The 27,686-nt window shown below is 32.1% G+C and overlaps 1 protein-coding gene across 1 annotated transcript in view; it reads left to right on the top strand.

The window, feature by feature from the left end:
• LOC131843413 (tsukushi-like) overlaps positions 1 to 27,686 on the top strand; it is a 70,231-nt gene that overhangs the window by 38,534 nt on the left and 4,011 nt on the right. The window contains exon 2 of the mRNA XM_059192048.1: positions 6,288 to 6,373. The gene's annotated coding sequence lies outside the window, so the exon portion shown is untranslated. The remainder of the gene's footprint in view (positions 1 to 6,287; positions 6,374 to 27,686) is intronic.

Consider the following 27,686-nt stretch of genomic DNA (forward strand, 5'->3'; position numbering starts at 1 on the left):
GGAGACGGCTCTGCATTTCAATATAATAATATGTATATCAGATATTTATCATAAAGGTGAGTTGCTTAACTAACCTCAATATTTTACCAACTGCCGTAAATAAGTTGTGACGATTTACGAGACCACACATGGGGATAGGCTAAAAAAATAGCTGCCCATTCTCCATACATTTATAAGTAGCTGTTATTGAAATGAACCAAAAAATAGAGTAATAACAGGACCATAGACGTAACCGCCCACCTGCCCGGGCACTGACAAATGCGGCTCTTACCAGGTGCTCCCTGGGCGCTTCTCGGGGCCCAAATAATATACATATCATTATTTCGCCTCGAGCTCACATAAATATTACTTACAAATTCGCCCATCCAACGAGGCAGCGAACGGCGGCAATATTTCAAGAAAAAGCTTGGAAATGGCTAACCGTTGAGGATGACAAGTCGCGAATAGGCCTAGACATGCAATGACACATAATTTATGTAATTTTTCTGCTTGTTTGTACTTATAAATGTGAATTTCCAACAGATTATTTACGTGTTAAATAAATATTTCTCCATAGACAACAGCAAAAGTCTCATTAGCTTCTTACATAAATATGTAGTATTACATTTATAGTACGATAGTTATTATACAATAGAAACTTAATTATGACAGTTTATCTATTTTTGAAACGGATTTCACCACCACTAAATCTGATGGAATTGAATCAATGTGGTATTGTATTGTATTTATATTCCAATTAAACTAAATTAAAAACTGAAATGGTTTTTCTTTTAGTCTATTTAGCCGATATTATACTGCTTTTCTGTGTTGTTTGTTTTTCTGTCTAGTGGGCTCGCCCAAATATTGTTGGCAACACTGCACCCATGAATATCGTCGTGAGCAATTATTAAACATTTCGTTAATACCAACTTAAATAGGCACAACGACATGGAAACATGTTTAATAATATTACAACGTACATTATAATAATTATGTAGCGCTTAATAAATGATAAAGGTTTTATTTATGGTCAGTTCACACAGCCGCGATTGGGGTGACTCGCGTGGCAGGTGGTGTCTAATTAATTAGTACGTACCTACATCCCCTCACCCGGCAAAACGGGGGCTGAAATTAAATGTATACTTAGCATTTTTTCTTCACTGTACACACCACATGCCTCTAGTAGACCGTAATAATTAATAATAATCTAAAATGTAACCAAGTCTGTACTGTCAACAACAAAACTGTTGTAACTATTTAGTAGTATCACAGATATCTATGTATATTATATATAAATATATATAAAACGTTACTTGGTATTATAAAGACTAATCTTTTAATTTGAATTAATGTCACTCTATCTATCTACCAGTATACATATTCAAGTATTGTCTGTTCGTACAAACTATGAATGATAAATATAAAACATAGAAGAATGAAAGAAATGTATGATGAAACCCAATGTTAGAAACAAAAACACAAAAGTGTCGTCATTTTATATTACATCAAAAACTCTAAAAATAAATTTAATAATGTTTATGTCTCATTTTACCCTTGTCAAATAAGTTGTCGTAAAGGAAAAGAAATTACAATTGATCATTACAATATGCGAATAAAAGCTTCCGTTTCATACTATTTTCTTTCAATTACACTTCTTGTTGTTATAACTTGAATGATGTTTTAATAAAAGAACAACAAACGATAACTTGTCACAACTTGTCCATATGACAGTACATCACCACGATCGCGTGTATAACACATTGCAGGGAGGTGGGGTCGCCCCGTATCATACTTGTCTACATTATTGTACTATTATTACACTTCATCGGATGCCACGCGTCAGTCTTTTGCAAGTTTATGTGTAACATTAATAACGTGGAAACTATTGCTGAAACTACATGAATTAAGATTATTTTTGTAAATGAATAAAGTGGGCACTATTTGCGTGTCAATGAACTATTTTATAATAATAGCGGTTGGAAGTTGGCAGTTGGGATTGTGTTTATCTAACTAAGCATGTAGCACAAAGCTGGGAATAAAGAGTTTGCTTTATAATTTTCGTTCTCTGTTAACTACGTCTGAGGATTTTTATGCGATTTTATTTTGATAAGAATAGCGATTAATAAGAATTTACTAGGAACACAAAGACATTCAGAAACGAACAAACACGAAACAATTGATTTTTTTATATTTTTAAACAATTTAACACCTTACACTTATAAGGACTGTGATCTTATATTTACTCCTATAATCTATTTCTATCAATTATGAAGAATTTTATAATTAGTTCCCTGTCAATTTATTACTGTGGTTAATTCCATAGTATTCATATCACATAAGTACATTCATGCTGTGTAGAAAATTACAAAACATTACTTTAAAGTCGTGATGTATATACGAGTTTAAAGTAATGTTATTTTATTAGTGTTACCTACTTTACGTGTTATTAATTTTTTTATAACTTACCTATACTTAAGGATCTTTGAATTGATACTTATTATTATAATTCTAGATTCGTAGTAAATAATTTACTTGAACTATAGTTCAATTGTTCTGTTAATAGTGGATGTCTTGCACCTGTTTTAAAGTTATACAATCAAATTGCTACATCTGTCTCAGTATGAAGTTCATTTATAAATATAGGTACAGCTTAAAAACCTGAACGTTTAATAGATGCTTACATAAATACAGACAATTACACAGCGTAATTCTGAAGATGGAACGAGGCGATCATTCTCGGAACTCGAAACTGAACTTGTTTTTTATTCTCAGAATAAAGTCGTGTTTTGACGTATGTTATAAAGTACTTTTTAATTTTAATCAGATGCCGTTGTCTTTTTTCTTTTTAAATTAATAATCTCTGTCAAGATTCTGCCATTTTGTATTTCAATTTACTCCGCTTTTTTTGTTATTTAAATATATTATGATAACATACACATGCAATATCAATGTAACTCATCGCTGCTGTACATAAAATATATATTAGTAAAGCTACTATTGAGAGACTTTATGAACGTAATAGAACCAAAAAGTAGACAAAGAATTGTAATTTTTTATCTCATTGTCTATACCTATGTACGCGAAATCTTAGAGATGGCTTTACCAATTAGGGAGCAATTTTCACTAGCATATTTGTAAGATTCGCGTAAAGTTTAGTGTTTATTTTATTCCAATCTATTTATATAAACTTACACAGCAATGAAACACGGTATCTGCTAGTTTTTATTCATAAAATCACTTTTGTTATGACGTATCGACATATTTTATATCATTCTATTTTATTTTTAGTGCTGTAAAAATAAAGAATGAAACTAGCAATAAACGGCGTATCGTGGCGATACAATCAATGAACAACCTGTTCAATGGAATACTGGACACAGGTCTAAGCATAAAAATGTCTTTAATCCATGTATATAAATAAACATCCCACGCCAACTTTAACGCTAGCCCACGTACGACAAAACACTTAATACCATGAGATAAATCTATAAAAATACAACGCTATAAAGAGGTTGCTTGCTCCTAATACTTTAGTTGGACACTAAAGTTCTTGTAGACTGTAAAATGGTTGAACATTTCGCTATTTTAACGATTTCGCTATATAGGTAACTTACAATTGGTATTGGTTAATGCTTATTTATACTACTGGTTTATAGTACACATTTATAATTGTGTTCAAGTAAGTCAAAGCTAATTGTATTAAATCTGTGGCAAATAGTTTACATATAGCACTCTGTTTAGATAGCGTAGTACGACATACCTAGGAGCTTATTTATTTCATTTACAAAAATATACATATCTCTTTAAAACATTCTTGGGCAGTAAATACTTAACATTTTACAGTGCTGTTCGTTTTACTAACATAGTTTCTCACTGCAAAGCATTACAAACTTACGAATCTTAAAAGCGATGAAAATTTCGAGAGTTTTCAAAGAAAATTAAGGGACCTGAGGATGGAGCTAGTTCAAAGTCAGTATTACGTAACTTGTTAGGCACGAGAGTTACCTCGTTAACGGGCGAAAATATTGTAGAAGTTAAATTTGAATTAATCTGTGATAATATTTTATCAAACCGGTTTTAGAATACCTGTACTAATGAGATAGATTGTTAGTTGTGCTCGACTCGCGCCTTTACGGCAGGTGTTTCTGTTTACGTCTAGTTTTCTGAGCAGCCGTACAGTACGAATACTAACTATTAACCATAACAAAAATAGATAGTTGTATACTTTTTACATTGCATTACCTTATTATGTTTTAATATATATCAATTTTCACTAATATGAATCAGGTATTTTTATATTTATTATTGGGTTTATTCTATTTTATTTCTATTTTACGTATAGTATTACTCATAAGATAAAACGACTGTGAGATAGATTTAAAAAAAACCGTGGGAATAACCGATATTTTAAAAAATCTTCTAATTTACACCTTGAAGATATTAAGAAGTTATATTTTGGTTGCTACTAGTCTGCCATTATCATTGACTTTCAAAGTTTCATACTAAATTTCTTTATATTTATTTTCTGCCTGGTACATTCCTCACTTAGGGTTGAGTATTAATTTAAAAATATATACAATTATTACACTTATATGAATTGGTTTAGGCTGTAAAGCTTTGTATAAATGATCTGTACTCTGAATATACATATTTTTCATACAATAAATATTTTATGAAAAAAAACATGGTCTGTCATGGTACCCTCCTGCATTGTGATTTATATCATTGTTACGGTGTAATAAAGACATAAAACCCTGACTGGTCCCCTAACCCAACTGCTTATCTAACGATCGATTGGGCAGCTGTATAGGTCTATACTAATGCAATTAATCGCTCGCCATGAGGGTGGTCGGTATCTGGAATTGAAACGTTTAATATGTGGAAACGGGTTTTAGTGCAAAGGTATCATTTATTAAAAACTAGGGACCTACCTCGACTTTACAAGGCTATATAGTGTATGTGACGGAAGTCATATAGAATATTAAACGATACTAATCTACGGTGCACGGTCTAGATATAAAGACGTTAAATTGTTTCGTTAGAGTTCTTGGTTGCACCTAAATTATAAGGGTTAGTCCCATTATCTTGTTTTTCTATTCTTCTTCATCGTTAACGTCTGAAGAATAGGCAACCTAAAGCTCGCATTAAAATAGAGACTGGCCGCCCTACGATACACGGCCCAGATAAATTTCCATCATTTTTCTTTCGCTCATGAGCCGTCACCGTATAAATGTTTCGAGTGTCTTTTTTTGTAGGCAACCGAAGGAATTACAACATTAATCAGCCGAAATGAACCTTTTAGCGAAACGTCAAAAGGTTTACGAAGATCTTTGCGGTAACGAGGCACGGTTATACGTAATGAAAACAAAAGAATGCTCGCCCTGTTATCCGTACATCAGTTGTTTTGCGCCGTCCGTCCGGACGTCGACGGCGCAGCGCTTTCTCACAGATAAGCAGAGTGGCTCCAGCTTTGTCTGCCTCACATTAATTTCAGCTCATGATGCAACCCTAGCGTGCATTGTTTAATTGATTGTAGGAATGCCCGTTCACGCTTTTTGTTACGTTTTGTTATCTACAATAACAACTGTTTAAAAGCGAGTTGCTTTAACATGAAAATCGTTTGTGGTGTGAATCAGTCTCGAATAAACAAAGATAGGTCGCAACAAAAATCCAAATTTCCGGTCGTTATTGACCGAAGTGAATTCAAATACGTCGTGTTCAGGTGTAGCTAGCGTTGGGTCAGCCGGTCGGCCGATCCGGTCCGGTCCGGTCGTCCAAGCACACATTTCCGCTTGATTAGAGAACGTGCGAGTCGCCGGGGACACCTGCGCCATCTGCGAGTCGACTTTTCTGCGCGCTTTGTTTTGGAATTCGAAATGTTTCCCGGCGAAGTTTTATCGTCGAGATCTGATGCGGGCGCCGTTTGACTTTCCCGACAGGACGCAATTTTATCTCATATTGTTTTCTTTTTAATTCAGTTTTGTATTAATTCTTTTTTTTATAAGTTTCCAATTTAGATTTTCTTCCTTTTAATTCGGTTTTACATTACTAGTGCTATATACGGTAATTCGACATTGGTTTAAAATGACGTGAATATTGAACGATATTATTTTTAAATATTTGGAGAAGAAAATTGTAAATATCGGGATAATAAAATATATTTTTTTCCCGTACCTTACATACTAGACCAAATCGTTTAGACGGAACGTGCCTTAAATATTATAAATAGCTAATATTGCTTAAATAAAACAATAATTTATTCTTAGAAATAAGTTCTACTGTATAAATATTTTCTTTCCTTGTTTCAGGATATACCTGTAGGAGTTTGACTGGAAACTCGTGTCCATGACTGGGAGCACTGAAAAGTTATAACATCAAGTCTGCACAACATTAGGTAATTCATATAACATTATTCACAAAGCATTAATTAAATTCACTATTTCGCTTAACTCCCCAATATCATCTTACCATATTTACCCTAGATTTGTCTTTTCTACCATATCAAGAAAATACACACATATTGAAATTATATAAATCACTTTGGTTCATTGTTAACGATTGTTAATATGTCAATTTACAAAAAGAGAGATATTATGTATAAATTAGATCAGATATACATTATTCCATTTTTAATTTGTTTTAAGCTAGTATGCTACTCACTAATACTAGGAGTCTTGTATCATTATTCAATGTATAGTATGCTTTTTTTAGTAAACCATATGTACACAAATAGACTTAGATAGTAGAACAAATTTAAGCTCCTTTTTAAAGCAAGAACTGAATAAACCTGTTGATAAGTATGTCCCTAACTACGTTATCGAGCACAATGTATCACATATAGCTGTACCCAATTCGGTATTCATCTCGTGTGCACCCACCTTTGCAGGCCTTCAATCTCTTTGATCACGACGTTGTAGTATTAATAGCACGTTAATTCAGGACTCGAGTTTGAATTTCTATTCTTGACCGAAGGAAATCGGATTATACACATAAACTTTTAAGGTATTGGTAAAAATTATAAGGATAGTAGTTAATCTGTTAAGCATTCCTACATCCATATTATTTTTTTGTTTTTAATATAGATAAGAGATTTTTTGGGGCGGTGGCTATATTTGTTTATATTGTGCTGGGAATTTACATAATTGTTTGTTATGTTTGCTATTTGGTTTCGCATGTTTGTAATTCCCTCACCCATTACAGTTATGATGTTATATTACGTGGTGCTTATATATAATAAAATTTATACTATTAGACAGAATTCGTCTTTCGAGATAATTTATCAAATAGTTAAATTACATATATATATTATACTATATGCAAACAATTAATGACATGAAGTTTTCTCTCATAAGGGCATATCTGTGTCTTGGTAAATGATTCTTAATATATGTTTTGTAGATAAATAAATATAATATAGAACAATCTAAAACACAATTTAATATTGTTTTCCTAAGACAGTGAAAACGTATTGGTGAATTTGCGAAACGTTTCCTTAACTTATTCCGCTAACTGCCATCAATCCGCCATCAAATCGCAGCGGAAAGGGTAATTTGTATCTTTTTTTCAATAAAACAGCACCTGTGCGCGACCGTTGTGTTACCCCTTTAAGCTGAAGTTTTGTAAATGTTACCCATTTGTACCGAGATTGAAAAACTGTTTCGGATCTCAACTGTTGCAGTTGTTGTTGGATATACTGTACCATGTGTCTACATTATTCTTACATTGTTTGTTTATTTTAATGTATGCAATGGTTGTTGTATTTATTATGGTTTAATATATTTATTTCACATATTATTTATTTATAAAGGCTTACTAAAAAATATAACGTACCTAAGTATAGACAGGTACACATAATATTTTGTGTTGGTAAGTGTAATTTGTGAAAGTATATAGAAAAGTTAATAAATTCTTTTATTTAAAGAAAGTTACATTATAACTGAGTAAAATTGGCAATATTTTATTTTAAAAAATTAACTAGCCATTCATTATTTGCAATCTTGTTTGTGGTAAAATATTCAAGTAATATACAAGATGAGAAAAATATATATTCTGTGTTACAACTAACGACGCGAGAATCGTCGTCTCGTTGTTATTCCAAGAAAAATCTGTCATCGTTAACTTACATCATTCTATTGCTCCGAGTCAAAAATGAATTATTATGACGCTGTCATATGTCAACGACTTGTAGTTTGTCCCTCTGTTCACATTCATTACTATTTGACATTCTTTATGTCCTTTTATTTATATGCAATTTTTTTATGTAATAATAGTTTTTTTAAACATTACGAGATTTGTCTAGAACTAGAGTCTGGATATGTTAACATCTTACAGGTGGCATATATTACTCTGGAAAACTATGCTTTTTAAACAGTGAAAGAATTTCTTAAATCGATTTTGCTTTTACAAAATTGGCAGCCCTTTTTTGTAATATAGGTATATATTCTTTATAGTATAAGTTTACTTTAAAGTTTAAATAAATTACATCAAAAACTGCTTTATGTTCTAAAACAACAACATATTGTTCAATATACGTGTAATATTAAACTTAATTCTCAAATTATAGTCATAATGGTATAATAACTCAAATATGCAAAGTACGGTGTATACCTACTGTATTAACTGTAATTACTATTATTATTTCTATCTTCTTGTATAATTTTCGTAAAGAACAAACAAGGTTATACTAAAAGTCAACTCGACCTTTGGGTCATTTTTTGTAGCATTCTGTCTATATATGTATAGATTTTTTCATATCCCTTAAGATGTTCAGAAGTTAATTTGCTATTAAATTTTTGCATATTCTTAGAATACGAGCTACCAATGTCATTATGTCAACTTATTGTTGTTATTTTTTTATTAAGTATGCTGGAAGTGATGCCATTTTGGGTATTTATTTTCCCCGCAAATTAATGTTTTTTTGTGGTTATGGGGAGATATTTAAGAGGATAAACGTTTGGAAGGGATTTGTATAGGTAAGAAATCTAAAGTTCAGGGAATTTCCTTCTTCAACTGAATTTAAAAAATGGAATATCTTGTGGAACCATCTGAGTTCTAAAGATGGAATAACGGAGTATCTTCATTTGTCAACATAAAAAAACAGTCAAGGCAGGAGGTATAAGTAGCGTATGATATATTGGAGACGGAAACAATTAGTGATAATCTGTATTCTTATTTCTTCATCTCGAGCGTATGTCAACACACTATTTGCATTATTAAAATTAGTAAATGATAAAGTAGTAGTTTAAATAAATTCTGTAACTTACGTCTTATAGATTCAGTACTAACTTAATTTTAGTTGCTCTTTTATGTATTTGTTGCATTTGTTGCATTTTTAGGTTTAGGTTCTTTAACAGCTCAGCTAATTGTGATAAAACTTCACATGAGTAAGTACGTACTATAGATATGGGCAATGCATTTTGATAATTCAAAGTATCGTCATTGAAGTTGCAGATGCTGGTATCTTTAGGAGCAAATGTTCCACATCACTTAAATTGACATTTCTCTTATCTATCTTACCTAAACCATATCTAAACCTGCAAGTATCTGTCTTTCCAATCTTAACCCTTAAGTTCCTAAGTTTAATCGTAATTGGTGTAAACTAATCCATTCAGTTTGAATACATACCCAGTTTAAGATAGATCACGCTACTTCGAAAATTTTTAGATTAACTTATCTAGTATACTATAAAAAAAGTAGTATACTATAAAAGAAATTTTTACTATATATTGGATACTATACATAAAAAATATAACTTAGCTATGAAGTTCCTTGATGAATAAATCTTGTTTATTTTCAATGGTAGCGGAATTATTATAACTTTATTTGAATAGACTTATGCTAACTACTCCTAATTCATAAGAAGGGATTATTAGTAATAAGGAAGAGTGGCCGCATCCATCTCTCAAAACCATCATAGTTAATTCACCAAAGTCGTTGCGCCGGGGGGAAGTGGATTGTTAGTAGTATACACTAATAACCCCATTGCTAGCAATGTACTATGTCAGGTTGACCTCCACGCGGTTCGCCCTGGAAACCATCGTGTTAAATTTCTAGTGAATTTGTCACGATGGGCTAACTGACCTGACCTCATGTTCATCTTATCATCCTTCACTGGTGCCCCGCCAGCGTAAACCGTTGGCGCAAGCGGATGCACCATCCCATTATCATCCATAAAAAAAAAGTCGTTGCGCCAATAGACCTGATTTCATGCTTTTAATTTTTCACTGGAGTCCCAGCACGGTATACCGTTAGTGCAGACGGGAGGAATGGTGCACCCGTCTGCACTAACGGTATACCATTAAAACAATCATTACATAACGGTTCTCCATTAAAAACAATCATTACATAGTATAAAACAAAGTCGCTGTAGCTGTCTGTCCCTATGTATGCTTAAATTTTTAAAACTACGCAACGGATTTTGAAGCGGTTTTTTAAATAAATAGAGTGATTCCTGAGGAAGTTTTATATATATATAATATATGTAGCGAGTAGTAGTAGCTAGTAAATTGTGACTACACTCTTGTAATTAGAATTTTTAACAAAATCCCGCGCTCGTTTCTAGCTAAATTAGTCAAGATTGAAATCAGTTTTTTTTGTGGAAAAAATAATAAATCATTTGTCGCTTGTACAGTGGATTTTACCAATACACGACGGCTATAGATTGTTATATATAAAACGTTTCGTATCCGCAATGAATATTTATGCGTTTGGCGAACTCAATAATTTGGATATGGCATGTTCATTATAATCAAATGGCTTTTTGAATGTATATGCCTTTGAGCGAGTACCCACGCCTGATATTTTATTACCTATAATGTAATTAAACTATTAGTGGTAGTTTGGATCGCTAAATTATCAATATGCAAATAATTGTATTTATTTATTATGAAACGGTAAAATATACATTTATTAGTTTGTATAAAATATTACTTACTTCAATTCACTTTCTTAAAACTATTTCACTGTTTCTTTTTATTTTGCATGATCAATTTTTGCTTGTGTTAGTCCTTTAGTAATTCTGACACTATGAGAACATTAATATTATGTATTTGCCGTTTCTGAACGTATTTTGATGATTCTTTTTATAGTCGATAAGGACGTTACCAAACCATGTACCATATACGCATATGCATATGTAAATGAACGCAGCACCACGGATAATATTATAAAGATTAAAAAAAAAATACTATAAAATATTAATAGAAAAGTAGTTTAAAAGTATCAATTTATGATTGAAGTAACATAAAAAGTAACGATACTCTTCGTGTTTCTTTATACAGTCGATATGTAGTAACATTTCATGAATTTAAATGAAAATGATATGTAAATATTTACACTACGTATGTGATGAAAACTACGAACCTAGACTAAGTTCAAAGTTCGTTTAACAGTATTGTGGATGATAAAATTTTATAGAGAACTGGGAATCGTTTATAGTAATTGGTATAACGGTGGTGTAGGTCGTTAGGGTTGCTCCAGATATAATATAATGGGTGCTAGTACATAGCACATAAAGTTGCTTCGTCGTTCCACGGCAAATATCGATAGGCTTATACGGGCTCTAAATTGAGGCTTCGATGACCCGACATTATGTTCTTGGATAGACAAGCTTTTGTCGGGGCGATTCATGTGTGGTTATCCCAAAGTGGGTCACCCAGGATTTCTGAATGGGTATGCCTGACAGCTGCATACCCTTTGTTCTTCAGCTATGTTAGCATTCTCTCAATAGTTATTTTGCATGTTATTGTCGACATTATGAAATTTATTATAACTTATTTTTAGCAACACCTGTATTCGTATTTTATATACGCTGCTGACAATAATATCAATCCGTTAGCTAAAGGTATCTTTATAAAGGACTGTCTCGCTATTTTATATAATTTTCATACATACTATGAGATTATTATTATCTATTTGTAAAATAAATTTATTCGATACACACACTAAAAAAATAATAAATAATGCTATTTTATAATAATAAAAATATGTACGATATATTGGACGTAGACAGTTGAATAAAAAATCCATTCAAGTGTTTGAAATTCCCAAAAGCTTTGTAAAACTAAACGGCTTGTCTAAAACAGAATATAAATATATTTCACGTATTTAAATTAATTTAGGCACCTAAGCTTAAAAGCATTTTATTAAAAGAAAAATCAAAACTGCCAAAAGTATTTAGCCGTGTTAAAGCATTTTTGGATGAAAACCTTTATGTTTTAGTGATGGCCCGTCAAAACAAATGGCCGGCGAAAAATCCAGTGGAACATAAACAAAGGCTTGTTTGGTTGTAGCTTGTAGAGGCTGCGGGGTGGCAAACTCCTCATTTCGGTAGGCGGATAAGTACGGGAGTAATCTGTGCTAGGGTTCGTGTAAATGCAAATTGTCCCATAACAGCATCGCCTGCCCGCGGCCCCCTCGGTCCCCTCTTCCTTAATGAAGAGGAGCATCTCGGACGTAGCTTACGTTCGTCATCTCAACAGCGGTTAACGTTCCAGGCAACGCATCGAAATTAGATCCCTTCTAAATTGGTTTGCATACGACGCCACAAGGCTTTGCTTGTTTGCGTAAAGAATGGAGGTAACCTAAAGGTAATGAATATACCTATCCTTATACGATCTATAATAATATAAATAGGTGTTTTAATAATGCATGAGTACCTGCCACTAATATTAAATAATACATTTGTACTAAATATAAAATATATATACAAGTTAGTTGATTACGCTCATTATCGTAAAACTGTAATTTTTTTAATAATAATTGCAATTTCTACATTTATGCAAGTAATTAGATAATTTTATACTACAATGTTTTAATTATTTTTTAATCACTTTGGTATCATATACTTACTATGCTATAATGCTTATAGCAAAGAGTTATAATCAGAAAACTCTAAGACTCAAATAATCAGTAAGTACATTTACTATGTTTTTACTGCTAGAACTTCTGTTCTAATTCACAATGTGAACCAAATAGTAGATTGAGTGTAGTAAGTGGCAATCACAAGCCACTCGAAAGGTTCTGACTTGTATTAATGACTGTTATCCAGTAACATGGTACATATAATTATCTAAATATGAAACTACTATCATTGCCAATTATCCGTTTTTAATATTACGTTTGCTTTAATTATTCAAATAACAGCCTAGCTATAAGTGTATTTCGAAGAAGTAAATGGATATGTATCTAATGTTATTGATCTCTATACGTTATATAATACAATAAAAATGAATTGTGCATATGTATCAAAATGTTATATTACTGTCAAATTTTATAAGTATTACTCTGTTATAATATTTTAAATACGTTTGAAACTTCAGGCCCAATACAAGGTCACTTTGTCGATATGATCCATCGTGACAGATCAGGCGATTAGAGCTTAAATTGGAATAAACCGTTGAAAGGTTGTCTAGAAGAGATTGCATTAGAGATGAGTTCGACCTTTGTACTTAAAACTGCTTCTAAAATGTATATATATATATATATATATATAAAAATATTGACAATGGATATTGGACAACTTAAAAACAAAAGATATAACTTAACTTAAGTTACGGTATATCTATAAATAAATGAGAATGCTTTACTGTATATCTACTACTTCTTCAAAATAACATTTCTTATATATGTAGTTTTGTCCTTGTTTTCAATTTAAGTCATAAACAGTATCTTTAATTAATGGAGGTAGTGTTTGTGGTGGTGTGGTGTTGTTTAAATAAAGTTATTGAATTAGGGAGCATTTTTACAAGGTCAGTTGCTGCATATATATTAATTTAATATTGTTCCACAATTGATTTTGAATGTGCCAATTCTAACATAATAGGTATGACGAGTGAACAAAGAGCTTACGTTTAAGTTGTAGGTGAAACAATACGTGGGGGCTCCGTCTTGAATTACAGATACGTCGACTTGACGTGAATTCGAATTGGGCGGGGACGTCGGCGGTCTTGTGTGTCGTTCCTTTGTTGTATGTACACTTCGCTTTGTATTTACAAACTGGCAAAATAACGAGAAATACCCATGTAATCCGTACCCATATGTGTACATGGTTGACGAAAGTTTTTGACAAATATTATTTGTTTTATTTTACTTCCTCTCATATATCTACATTCATTGATTTCTTTTCGTAAAAATATTTTTATTTTATTTTAATGAACGTAAGTACAATAGTGTTAACTATATTTAAATGATTTTTTAAAGGATTTATTTTTCTAAACATAATTTGCGATATCTATTTAAAATATAGTTGCTACATTAATATAACTTAAAAGCTGAGAACTTGTTTGAAGTAAGTACACAATGTTTAGTTTATTTAGTTCAGTTGCAGACATTTTATTATATTATGTTCTGTGATAAATATTATTTTTTACATTTGTTTATTTTGAGAAATATATAATTGTTTATTTAGTTGCCTGAATATTTGGAGGGTATTATATATACAAATATTACATATAATTATGAATATGATGCTAAAGAGATATTCATATTGACAAGTAAATATACCACATATTTACTTGTCAATTAGGTAAGTACCGTTGAACGAACATGTTACGAATTTAGAATTTAGATACACCATATTATTATAATTGATTCATAGACAGGATACATGTTTCTTCAGTATCTATACTCCTATGGATTTTACATTTAACTGCACACGCAGATAAATTCGACCGCGCTCACTAGTAAACAACAAACAAATGAAAACCAACGTCAAAATAAAACGAAATAATTGAATTCGGTTCCATTTCGACGTTGATTTCATTGATCTAAAAATAACGGTATATTCAACTTAATACATACTCCGTCTATGAAAGAACTTACTGATCCCTGCACACAGATAGAACTCGCACATCTGTGGAGAAGTCAATTGAAATAAATGTAATTTACAATCATACGAATCTGTTACTTCAGATAAAAATCTATGAATGAAATGAAATGAATGAAATTTTTTGAACTTTGTAAATATGTTTTACATTATTTCAGATGGAATAATGTAATGTTCAAATTGTGTTTTTTTTACAAATATGTATGTACAATGGTCTCTACTCACACAATGCTCGTTATAATGTTGTTACATTTTAACAAGCGACTTAAAACGAAGAAAAGAACTTCTTAATCGACAGTATTTTTTTGTGTAGCAAAGAAATCAATATACTAAAAATGCAGAGCGCAATGCGAATTAAAAACCTTTTTTTTAAAGTGGCTAAAAAGGGTATCCATGTCTATATACCAACAATGAGTAAAGCTCCTGACTGCAGCGTTTTATTTGTGACTATTGCAAGGGACACTTTGCGGTCTTGAATTTTCCGCTTGGTTCAACCAGTTTATCCTTAGTAGACACCGCCCTAAATTCCCACAGCTTGCGTTCTAAAAACAAAAAAATAAAAGACGAAAAGGGATGAGTGCTTTCCTTATAAAAACTCGAGATGACCAATATTTTGTTAAGGTTTGCTTTCCTTATTAAAAACGTGCTGTTACGGTTCCCACCGACGCTTTGATGTTTATGTTATCAACAATTTTGTTTAATAATTAAAAATAATGTAGGCACAGTAAGTACCTATATTACTTTGGTGGTGGAAATAATTTAAGACTTCCCTAAAGGAAAACCAAGTCCAATAGAAAATTCGCATACGGCGAATACTTGAGAAAAACATTATCGTTTAAAAAAATAATCATCAATATCTGTTCAGTTTCTGTCGCAATTGTTATCGCGTCACAAACAAATAGCTACTATTTTTCGAAGTCGAAGAAAATTTTATAGTATAGGTAAAATACTTGACATTGAACTGCTAAATAAAATCTTTTAAAAATTTATAAATGAATGGTAATTATCGATAGACAACACTTTAGTAGTTACCTATTTATAATTGTGACCGTTACAGTTTAAAGCATATTTTATAATCTCTTAACGAATAGTTCAATATTTTTAATGGCCTCTGTAACATTCCAAATTGTTTTTGTTTTTCCCTCTGCGCCGCGAATCGGAGCTACTAATGATATTTATCAATTATAAACGATCATCCACCTTTTTTACTGCCTATAATATGTAGGGCCAAAGTCAATCACTGGACGTAACGAATTGTATCATTACAGTATTGGTTCACGAGAGAAATAATTACTTGTGGAGGTTTACGAGTTATATCTATTCGTTGGCAGTGGAGCGGAACGGTGAGAACGTTTTGAATTCGGTGTAATCTACATTTGATACCGAACGGAACTTGCGGCTTTTATACCACAAGTTAGTTATGTTTTATGTTTTCTAACCGTTTTGTATACCGAAATTGTTTGTTTTGATTTCGGTGAAAGATGCATAACTGTTAACTAAAAACTTATAGTGTGTATCTTTATTTCAACCTAATAGATAATACGATTGGACGGTAGAGATGGTGATAAAAAAGTTTGACATGCAATAGCAGAAAATATTCTATATGAGAAAAACAAACAATTTTTTTTATTTTTTTGACATGATTATTCAAATCAATGATTAAGAAAATTTTCTTATTTTAGTAATTTTAAAATTGTGTATAAGGCCAGCCTCTGCTAAGGTGGATTCCAATGAATTGAAATATACCCAACCAAAATGTGAAGGCAAGACTTAACATGCCCCGTTAAGTAACAAAACGTTCGCACTATGGTGTTGGTCTTAGGCACTGTGAAATAAAACAATGCAACCTCTTAATTTACTTCTACGAGTATTGAACTGACAGAAAGTCAGTGGAATTAATAAATTCTTTTCTAATTATACCTCTACATAATATAAAGTTAGAGTATAAAACTGTTACAAAGTTTGCATATAATACTGTACACATTTTGTAACTTTATCATTCTATTTAAACGAAACCATTACGTTCTAGGTAAGGTAAACGAAGACGACAAAGTTGTTACAATGTTTACCTTTCTAAATGATAGCTCCTACTTTTATAGTGTGAAATAGAAATGTTCTGTTGTATAAAAATAATATTTCTAGGTATTACCAGACACTATTTATGGTGTATTATGGAGGCGTGTTCCTGTATAATAATAGTGTCTGACACTAAAAATAAATTTAATAAAGTTCGATCTTCTTTATCGAATAAAGTAGGTACGTACCTGTGTGATGGCATAAAAAAATATTAGCCTTTTTTTTACGTATTCTTCTTAGATAGTGCTGTCATGTAGAAGCATAGAGTACAAGAGAAGCGAAGCTTGTTGAATAAAAATGAGATATGGCACTACTTTTATAAAGACAAGTGCACAAGTTCAGCAAGAACAAGGGAGTTTTTACAGCATAGGTATGCGATCATGACAATCTCAGACTTATTGAAATTTGCATTTCAAATATTGCGGTGAAGAGAGGTCGTAGTGAATGTAAAAGAGAATACAAAGCAACTGCAGCTACGCTGACGAATGGGAAGACATTTTAGTTGGCAGTGGTATAAAAAATTAGATCGTATCTAAACATTCGGGTTTTTAATTTCGGAGTAGACCCCCATTTCATGTATTTACTAATCTTTGACAGGTCAGTTTATTACTCATTGTTACTATACTCATAGACAGACTGCGGTTTCATGCACATGACGGCGTTATTTATATATTTAATACGCTACATTAACTATGGATATTCGATATTGGTCACAATATAGTTAAATATCGTCTCAAAAATCAGATAACGGATAGCCACTGAGGTAGGCGGTTTGTGGGAGACTATCGTATATTTTATTATTCAGTAAGCGACTGTATAAAATGGAAATTGTACAATGGTATGGTTTACGATTTGGTTACATGACCGGCCGATGAGGGAACTTGATAATCAGTTCTTTGCACTGTATTAGACTGCTAAAGAAATATTAAATATCATTTTCAGTTAATTTATAAAAGATCTTCACAACATGTAAATAAACAGTCAATATTTGGATACATTAAATCTGACTTTAATAGTAATGGAAGTTTTAGTACGAGAATAAAGTTTGCAATAAGTACTACAAAGATTATTACCATGTTAGCCTTATAAAAAAATTTAGACTAATGATCCTTCGTGTGACCGTACCGTTTTTATTTTTTACTAAGCTCACAGTTTTTAAGTACAATTGTAAAGAAAATAAGTTCGTAGATAAATGGTCAAAATATACATTTTTAGTGTTTTTAATATAGTTTGTCATTGAAAAAATATCTGCAAAATTTTTATCATTTGATAATCTAGTAGGTATAGGTAGTCTACTATAGTCGCATAGTTATTTCTGTTTACAATCGTATCGTGGGAACATAGATTCGATTTCAACCGTGGTAATTCGTGTCGGATCGTTTAAAGAATACTACTGATAGTCACGGAAAATTTTTAATACAGTATAACGCCATAAATAACAGATCTGTTATTTATATCAAGTAACACCTATGTGTTACTTGAATAGATGTGTTGCTAATTAGGAAGTCTGTAATATTTTAATATTATATACTAAACTTGTAGTTCAGTATCCCATCTAGCGTCTAACTGATATTTTATATATAACAAATACAAGAGAATTAATAATAATTAATTTTAAATCTATTATTTTAATTATAATTATTAATATTCTTAATAATAAAAATTCTTAATTGCGCATTAGAAAATGATGTACAAAAAGAACACTTCGCATGAATGTGCTTAATAAATGGCGGCCTTATCCCTTAAAGCAATTTCTTACAGACACCCGGTCATATGCTTTATTAAAAAACAATTTATATGTTATGTTTTGTTCTTCCTGTAGGAATTGGAATCATTATTATATGAGAAATCAAAACAAAATTGGCGTGACCAAGAATCGAGTCAGCACTATCTAACTCATACGACCCATGTCTATTAACCACTCGTTGATTTTCCGCCCACGAGGAACTCGTTAACTCCATTTCCTATGATATCTAGTTTTCAAAGACCCTTTATTGGTATATGTCTGCTAGTTTGTGCCTAAGAAACGTGCTATAGTCTGTCTTTGTTACTACAACTATTCTTGGAGTTTCCACATTTCGCTGTTTTACTGTGAGTAATGTTTAGATTACTTACCTAGGTTCTTTCTCACATAAATAAGAATGTCATAAAAATTTATATCGAACAGTGTTAGACCAGTGACCTCTGGCGGAAGCACCTGTCAAGTAGATAGCATACAAGTTGTAAACTTGTAGTATAAGTGGTATTACGGTACCGGCGCTTGCGCACCTCGTGTTTTTACAATCACTCAAACGCAGGACGCGGTCCGTTGTGGAATTCTGGTAGACTACTCGAAATATACGAAGTGTATATAAAATAAATTATTAAGTAGACTATTAAGTATCGTACGTGAATTTGAAATACAGATCTATCTTTTTTACTCTTATATTATTTTATTTCCAATAAATGCCACTTAAATTAAAAAAAGACCAATTAAGTAAATTATAGGTTTCTTTATGCGAAATTATTAGAAGATTCAAATCCTGACAGTATATATTCTAATAAGTATTTACCTTGTAATGGTAGTTAGTCAATAAACTTTATATTACATAGTTAAAGAATTTTAGATTATTCTCCAAAATCAAAGAGTTTATCAGTCTGAAACATTTTTGCCATTATTCAATTCAAACTCTAAACGCTGTCTCACACTAAAGGTTGAAAGTGCTTATAAAATATTCAATGCTTCTATTAACGACAATAACAGCTTTTCTTCAAAAATCTCTAAAAAAGAGTGTAGGGAACATCGTTGTTACATCTTTATTACTACGTATGTATTTATTTTATAAGAATATTTATGTAATATCGATAAAACCTATACATACGATGCTATAAATAGCAATACCTATGAATTGATATCTTCCTTTCAAGTTTCTACATATATAAATAAATTGTCTAAGTATAGGTACATAGTTACTTATTAGAATTAGAATGTGGACAGAAAACAGTTTTGGTCTTGCAATCGCAATCACAGCGTCCAGAGAGCAAATCGAATTAATTGACTGGCCTGGCCTTTGAACGTCGCCAACGGTTTGAGCCACATCGATTAATAAATGCCTGATGGCTTCCACAAAGTCGTTATTTAATTTCAATTGAGGACTTTACTTTTTACGAAGACTGATTTATTTTGCTACACTAGCAACTATTTATTTCATATTTAACTTTTGCGAATACTATTTGGTAGCTTATTTCACACAAAATTTGAGGAATGTATGTTCAGCAACACTTTTTTTTATGTAATTGGTATAGCAAAGAAGCTGAACGTCCACCTTATAGTAATTAGCTTATTTATTAGAACCTCCATCACGTTATCATGTGACGCTTGTGATACCACTCATGATTAAGATGTTCATCATCATCTGCTTTTTTCATATCCATTTATTTGGAGTCGGTGTAATATTTTTGTCTCTTCGTTCATTCTTGTTTTTCTCATGATTAAGATATTATGACCATATAATTTCATTCATATGTTTAAAAGAGAAACAGATAAATTGTTGTATACTATCTGCATACCGAATGTGTGATAAAATAAAAAAAATACCGATAAATGACGACGAAAAGGCACCATGTGCAGTCAAAATAAATAATTATAATTCTTCCTTAAGACCTAAAACGTGAATTGTATTTTCACTTTAATTGGTAATCAGTTCAAATACGGAATTATTACTATAGATATATTAATTGTCTGTGATTCAATTTGGAAATAAATCGATATATGTATTTCCATTAAAAAATAACGACTGTGATTTTGTTATTAATTCTATTATTAGACTTTGATTATGTCTTCAAAAGGATCGCGTCGATTTACCGTGACGGTTGCCTTATCATGTATATTTTTTTTAGCAATATAATGCGAGTATGAATTATGTTTTCAAATCAGTATAGCTTGATTAGACTAGTGTAACAAAAAAATAAATTTAATTGTTGGTATATTATACAATATTAAGTTATATTTTTAACAAATATATGACAGTGATAAGAAAACAATTATTTGTTTGAAAGCATTGATAGTAGTTGTTTTAGGTATTTTTAGTAAAATAAGAATCATATACATATATATATAAATAAATGAGTGTATTCATTTATAATATTTAGGTTTAGTTGTACTGTTTTAGTTTGTGTCCCAGATATTCAATCACATGATTGTTATTCATACTGCTTGTCCTAATTTACGAATGTAACATCATTTAGGAATTGTTTAACTACATTAAAAAAGTTTTAATATCAACATATTTAATCTGTAACAGATACAGAAGTGTGATAAATAATAATACACAAATAAAAAAAAATTGATAAAACCCCCAACCATTGCGTAATTTTCCCGAAGAACCAAGAGATTTCTGTTCAATTGTCGTTTTAAGCCGGTTGAAAAAATTTACATTACAAGAAACTTCAGAACTGCATCTCTTTATATAATAATATAATGATATTCTCTTTTAAACTTTATAGTAACATGGAACTGCAAAACCTAACTATAATATTCCTTGAGAAGTATTAGCTTATCGTCTGCCAGCAAAATAGGCTAGCTGCGAAATTGCATAAAAAGGGATTTAAAGTTAGTACGTTTTTGTTCAAACAAATGGTTAGAGGGAAGTGATCCTCCCATTCATTCGCTCGTTCATTCATAAAAAGCATTACTAACACTGCGCACTGTAGTTCTAGTCTCGAATATGCGGAATATGTTACAGGATATCCCTGGTACGGTGCAATATAGAATAAGAAAGGTAACCCGGGATTTAGTTGCAACTTACGCTGTTCCGTCGCCGGTAAGCTTAGTTTTCCGTGGCGCTGCAACGGGCTTTGTGCTTACCGGTTATAAAAGTATTCTGTATTCACCTTTACTAAAGGCAAAGACAGAAATATTGACGGTTCCATATAAACGAGAAATGTTATATATTTTGAATTGTTTGAGAAGAAATTCAAATTTTCTATATTGTATTTCTCACTATGATGTACACAATCTACAGAACAGTTTTTTTTCCTTTATAGATTTAATGATTCATAAATGTACTATATACATGTTTTCAAATCTCTAAATAAAATCTCTCAAATATTTAAAAGTAATTCTCGTAGGTTTAGTTTGAGAATAATTACAATATATACATATTATATTAAGTTACAAAGAGCCGACTTTTTTAAATTATAGGAACGGTTGTGTAATTAAGTATCTACATATATAAAATACAGGAAAGCACTAAAGTTAAATTTAAACTGATGTCTATTAGTCATTAATATTTTTTTTCTTTTATTTTTTTCTCAAACAATTCATGAATTTCGATTTAGTAATGTAAATTCATTGAAATAAGTAGGTGGAAGCACATTCAATATTTATTTATTTACACTAGTGTTATTAGCAATTCGTTCCAATGGTGAACGATATATTAAACCAACGGTTCGGGCGCTATTAACTACCTACTCCTCTACCATTCTCCTTATTGGCAATCTGCCCATATGAGTGCGGATTTTTATCTGTTCAGAATACTCCGAATAACGGTTTCAAGCTCGTAGGGCTCCAATGAAGACAATATATGACCCCATCTAGCTTGTTTCACAGGCATTATACTTATTTACAATATACACAGATTTTCTTCTTCCTGGGGTGAGTAGATTTATTTTACAACTCATTTCCATAAAACCCACTCCATTTAATAACCCTAAAAGAGCCGCTGGATATCTCATACGGAATCCGTGGGATTTTCTTCCGGGTTTGAGCGCGGTGCGATCGCATTCCAATGGCCCGTACTGTCGATAGCGCCTATTCACAGTTTCAACGAGCTATTTCATTATTCAGCCTCACCGAGTCCGCTAGAGATGGTTACGATAGGATTGACTAATTTTGCAGTATTCCTTCTAAGAGCGCGGAGCGTCTTCATTTACGCCGAAACCATTTTGCGGGCTTAGCGGGCGATCCGCACGATATCACCGAAGTAAGCACGTCATTTGCAACTCACTGCGATTATTTCCTCGAAATAGGGCAGCATCTTAACCTTATCCCCAAAGCTAACTTACTCACAATAATGCAAAATGGTACTAACTTTTAATTACGAACCCGATTTCTCAAAGATGAAATTTTAGTTACATTTGTAAGGTTCATGGTAGCTGTACAGATTTTTTCAAGCGAGCGAGCAAAGTAGTCGAACTTTGGAAATTCAGAGCTAAAGCGTTTCGTGTGGTTCAGACTACAGACTGCTACCGACATGTTCTAAACTAACTTCTATTTACAAATACTGTTGAAAATAAAACTTCGTCAACCATTATTCTGTTTCATATAAGTTGTTTTTTTAATAAATAATTAATTAATAGGTTATTTTGAAAGAAATATGACTAATAGTCAAATTTATTGTGTTTCAATGTTATTGCTGCTACATGGCAAGTGATATATAATCTATTCTAGTATACTAAACTGTTTTAAGAATGGTGCGACTAAAGCTTACGCAGCGCTGCCTTTTCCATCTCGCGATTACCGCCGATAGCATGCTGTCGAGTTTCATAGTCACTTCATGGATGATTCATCGACGCTTCTCGTTAGGTAGGGGCACGCCTGAATGCCGCCTTAGCACTTCTCATTATTGCGTTTATAAAGGCGCCCATACAGAACCCTGATTTACTAAGAGTCGCTTCGTCGGTGAAAGAGAAAATGGAATTGTGTAGATGTTTTGTTCGCTAAAGTTCTTTTTTATTCTTCCCGCCGTAAGCCAGTGTTGTGGGGGAGTATCTGAACGGAGATATTTTGTGACGACGACGTTCTGTATTGTCAATGTAACGACGTGACGTTTCTTCGAATTCTTTAGTTATCGTTAACATTAAAGTAATTGGAGGACTTAAGTAGAGCTTTGTATTTGATATATGTATTTCAATTTGCTTTGAAGTGTGTACATATATCTCTCAAATTATGTAAATCTTTTTATAAATTGTTCAACAAGTTAAACTAGGCACAGAGAGTTGTCTAAATTGAGTTATATATATTAATAAATCTACGTAGTTTAGTCAACGGGATGTGGTCGACATCTATAATCAGGGTTTGATTGCAAAATCAATAATTGTGGCGAGTAACTATTGGTATGTGAGCTCCAGCGGTGGATATTAAAATGTGTTTGCCTGCGATTAGGGTGCGAACACGTAACTAATAATCGGTGGCCTTAATGTGCGCTTAATTAAACGTCGGATAATTGCACCATTTAGCAGTTAGAACTATGCAGGTATACCGAAGTTTAGTAATGAAAAGTACTGCTGTAACTTAATCATGGAGTAAGTAAGAAATAAAGGAAAGTATAATTATTTGATATATACTGTTTACGAAAGTACGTATACCTAACAGTACCTACTTAGTACCTGAGTATTATTACTTTTGTTCTGTATTAAATACTCAAGTTGTTGTTATGAGTATATAGAATGTAATATATCTTGTAGTATTCTTAAAGATGTATATAAACATATTGTAACATTTTAGAGAAACACTATATATATATACACACAGCCTACTCCTGTAAATTTGTATATTGCCATAAATTATAAATATTAATGTATTAATGTATCTCCTTATAAAGTTACAATAAACAGTATGCCTATTACTAGGAAAAAGATAAACAGCGCTTTGTTGGCAGCTGACATTAAAATTGTACCAGTGCATTTAATACACTATAAAAACTATTTACATTAATTTTCTAAGAAATGTACGTGCACATTGAATCCGGAACGAGAAGAGCGGTTGCTCTGCTGTTTTTGCCCCTGCCTGAGGCACACGCCTGCAGCCCAAGTTTTCTCATTATATTCCTTAGTGCCCGTTACTAACACTATTACTTACGTCCATCATTGTGTATGTGCTATACAATAGACGTTATAATTATATCTATGTATCATACCTAAAGGAAGTTTGGTTGAATAGATGTCAAGCGTCAGTACATTTATTTCCTATTTGAATACGGGATTTTTAATAATGGGGATTTGTGACCAATCCCATTGCTAGCAATGTTATACCGACTCCAAGTGGTCTCTTTAGTAAAATATTGTGGTTAATTTCATTAGAATTTTTCAGGATAGGCTGACCGACCTTACCGATATGACCTCGTGCTACCTCCACTGTTGCCTCGCTGGTATACAGCCTTAGGAGAAATAATTGCATTCCCTTATATCTAAAATCCGAATTGATCTAAAATTTAGTTGAAAGCATTAGACTTAAGACTATATAATACATGATAATATAAAGACTTAAAAAGTCCGCACATCATCTCTGTTAGAAACATGGTAAAGATAAATTATATTGTATATATACATCGTTCTATTTCAATACGACAATAAAAAATTCGGATTATATTAGACACTGTTTTAAAAACGGTAGCGCATAAGTTAAGCAACTCATAAAAGCAGAGAAGACTAAGATATTTTCTCAGGGAGTGGGCGAGTGAAGCGGTTACCCGACTTTTGCACTGGTTTTATTGTCTCGGTTCCCCCTCGTAAACCGTCCTCTGTATAAGTAACATCACAAGTTGATTTAACACCGTGATAACTCGCTATTAGTCTATGTATCTGATCAGTTCAACAATTAAGTTTGACCAATTCTTACGATGATAAATTAAGCGAAGCTATTTATATCATTATGAAGATATTGTATTAGATTGCCTTGAAGCCTTTTACCAAATTCACTGTATTCAGCTGTATTTAAATGTAAAACCAGTGTCATTGGATACAAAACAAGAAAATAAAATCGAGTTTGAATAAACCTATATAAAACACGGCATTGTTTTAAAATTACATTAGCCAGCCGGTCGCAAACAAAAGAAAGTCCGTTACAATTATTAAAATTCCGCATCCAAATGATGTAACACTCTAACTTTCTCTATAAGAAAATATTTAATTTCCATTCCAAAAGATTCCGTGGAGGGAAAACAAAACATAAAGTTAAAAACATACTCGTTTCTGTTAAGGAAAATGGGATGATATCGGAAGCTGTTCATTTGTTGGACGCGTTGATTTCAGCGACAAGAATTTTCCAACGAATTTAGCGGTTTCAATCGATGGCGTTGGTAATGGAAAAGTTCAATAGGCAACAACAAAGGTCGATACAAGTTAACGAAGCTCACGAAAGCGAAATTCACGATCGAAGCGCACTCTGTTGGACAGGAAATTAAAAGACAAAAGAGTGCCGGCTAGGGCAGATTAAGCTCGGAAATGGAGGGCATGCTCGCCCTTACGCATTCGTGCCGTACATCCAACAACTTTTAACTAAGCAAACGATGTTTAGCAAACTGTTCAATCACATTCTGAAATGAATTAATAATGGAGTCAAATGAATTATTTATTAATATAAATAACGTTTTCTCATTAATATCATATTCTTTATATTTTTTTTCTAACACTTAAGAATAATACTTAATACAGGCTCTACTTCAGATAACAGATTTTATATTTTGTAGTCTGTATAATAAGATGATTAAACTGACATCTTTCGGTTCACGTGATCTAGAATACATTTGGAACCGAATTAATCCATCCTAATACCGGAATGTTTCATGTATAAAGTGTATACGTATGGTTTCTGTAATTCTGGCGGGCTGGCGTAATCCATTTGCCTCGACTCAACTCATATCATATTACTAGGGGAGCCTGATGTCTTCTCGCATCTCACTAAATAGTTATTTAAAATGCACATTAGGGTCTTCAGAAATAGTCCCCTTTTAAATCATATAATTCTGAACAGGATGTTAAAAATTGTGATATTCGACTTATTGAGCCTATATGAAGTATGATATACTTACAAATAGGCTTATATATAATTATAAGTTTACCCGAATATCGTATTATGTACATTACATTATGTATATTGTTCGTGATTTTATTAATTATTGTAATACACAATTCCTAAACTAATTATTCAAGGATATTCGATTACTGTGTTGTATACAAAGAAGAGTGTTTATTTATAATTGTTATATTAATTCAGTATAAGAAACTAGTTTTAATTCCGTAACATTGTAGATATATTTTAAATTTATTATATGTTTTTCATTTGTATTCTGTAAAGGAGTTCTAAACCCTTGTACGGCCCATCGTTGTAGTTATTTATGTTGTTGGACAAAATGGTTGTTGTTTGTTAATCGCTTAGCATAATACAACCGATAATAAATGATAAAGCAGCGGAACCAGCTCAACACTCACAACTTTGTTTTCTAATTTAATTTGCATTTCGAATCAAAAACTTTTCGTGACACTGTTTTGCATTATTAATACTTTAGCATGGCGTGATCTCCCGGGAGGCGCACTAGAAGCCATAAATTGAATTCCAACCTTCGCAATTAGTTATTCCCGCGCGTGAAAACTTTCGAGATCGTTCGCCTTCGTTAACAGATGTTACGGTGCTATTCATTATACATTCCGTCGAATTGTAAAGCCGAACATTTAATTTAAAGTACCAAACGCTCCTTTGTTAAATCGACGAACATTTTAGGAGGCATTGTTGAGGAGTCGTTCGGGCGGAGGAGGATTAGCGGCGGGTGCTAGCCGCTAGTTTCCCGTTACCGGGAACATTCGTCTTGAACGCGGAACAATTAATAACAAGCAATTCTCCTTGTAACGAGGGAAGCCGGTAATACAACTTACACCTACGAGTATACTCTGAGAACGACACATTTACCTTGGCATTATACAGCCTATATAAAAATAAACCCATAATAATACTAGATAACGCAGAACAAACAATGTTCAAAAATCTCATAGTGTTGGATGCAGGAACCGCAGCTGCAAAAAAAGAAAATATAACACCAAGGATCGTAAG

This window comes from Achroia grisella, unplaced genomic scaffold (genome assembly GCF_030625045.1).
Source record: "Achroia grisella isolate CSIRO2021 unplaced genomic scaffold, CSIRO_AGI_Agris_v1 utg308, whole genome shotgun sequence".
Taxonomy (NCBI): Eukaryota; Metazoa; Arthropoda; class Insecta; order Lepidoptera; family Pyralidae; genus Achroia; species Achroia grisella.